This window comes from Anopheles moucheti, unplaced genomic scaffold, assembly GCF_943734755.1.
Source record: "Anopheles moucheti unplaced genomic scaffold, idAnoMoucSN_F20_07 putative_Y_21, whole genome shotgun sequence".
Taxonomy (NCBI): Eukaryota; Metazoa; Arthropoda; class Insecta; order Diptera; family Culicidae; genus Anopheles; species Anopheles moucheti.
In genome coordinates this window covers 31,177-32,908 of record NW_026453671.1, presented here as the reverse complement: position 1 = coordinate 32,908, position 1,732 = coordinate 31,177, and positions in this window count along the sequence as shown.

Sequence of the window (1,732 nt, the reverse complement as noted above, 5' to 3'; positions counted from 1 at the left end):
AAAGTTCGTTTTGGATGGACGAATTAAGTTGAAATAGACAGTTTTTGCATGAAAACTCATTCCTGGTGGAACTTCATAGCAAAGTACAAAGTTCGTTTTGGATGGATCAATTTAGTTAAAATAGACAGTTTTTGCATGAAAACTCATTCCTGGTGGAACTTCATAGCAAAGTACAAAGTTCGTTTTGGATGGACAAAGTTAGTTGAAATAGACAGTTTTTGCATGAAAACTCATTCCTGGTGGAACTTCATAGCAAAGTACAAAGTTCGTTTTGGATGGACAAAGTTAGTTGAAATAGACAGTTTTTGCATAAAAACTCATTCCTGGTGGAACTTCATAGCAAAGTACAAAGTTCGTTTTGGATGGACGAATTAAGTTGAAATAGACAGTTTTTGCATGAAAACTCATTCCTGGTGGAACTTCATAGCAAAGAACAAAGTTCGTTTTGGATGGATCAATTTAGTTAAAATAGACAGTTTTTGCATGAAAACTCATTCCTGGTGGAACTTCATAGCAAAGTACAAAGTTCGTTTTGGATGGACAAAGTTAGTTGAAATAGACAGTTTTTGCATAAAAACTCATTCCTGGTGGAACTTCATAGCAAAGTACAAAGTTCGTTTCGGATGGATCAATTTAGTTGAAATAGACAGTTTTTGCATGAAAACTCATTCCTGGTGGAACTTCATAGCAAAGTACAAAGTTCGTTTTGGATGGACAAAGTTAGTTGAAATAGACAGTTTTTGCATAAAAACTCATTCCTGGTGGAACTTCATAGCAAAGTACAAAGTTCGTTTCGGATGGATCAATTTAGTTGAAATAGACAGTTTTTGCATGAAAACTCATTCCTGGTGGAACTTCATAGCAAAGAACAAAGTTCGTTTTGGATGGATCAATTTAGTTAAAATAGACAGTTTTTGCATGAAAACTCATTCCTGGTGGAACTTCATAGCAAAGTACAAAGTTCGTTTTGGATGGACAAAGTTAGTTGAAATAGACAGTTTTTGCATGAAAACTCATTCCTGGTGGAACTTCATAGCAAAGTACAAAGTTCGTTTTGGATGGACAAAGTTAGTTGAAATAGACAGTTTTTGCATAAAAACTCATTCCTGGTGGAACTTCATAGCAAAGTACAAAGTTCGTTTTGGATGGACGAATTAAGTTGAAATAGACAGTTTTTGCATGAAAACTCATTCCTGGTGGAACTTCATAGCAAAGTACAAAGTTCGTTTTGGATGGATCAATTTAGTTAAAATAGACAGTTTTTGCATGAAAACTCATTCCTGGTGGAACTTCATAGCAAAGTACAAAGTTCGTTTTGGATGGACAAAGTTAGTTGAAATAGACAGTTTTTGCATGAAAACTCATTCCTGGTGGAACTTCATAGCAAAGTACAAAGTTCGTTTTGGATGGACAAAGTTAGTTGAAATAGACAGTTTTTGCATAAAAACTCATTCCTGGTGGAACTTCATAGCAAAGTACAAAGTTCGTTTTGGATGGACGAATTAAGTTGAAATAGACAGTTTTTGCATGAAAACTCATTCCTGGTGGAACTTCATAGCAAAGTACAAAGTTCGTTTTGGATGGACAAAGTTAGTTGAAATAGACAGTTTTTGCATGAAAACTCATTCCTGGTGGAACTTCATAGCAAAGTACAAAGTTCGTTTCGGATGGATCAATTTAGTTGAAATAGACAGTTTTTGCATGAAAACTCATTCCTGGTGGAACTTCATAG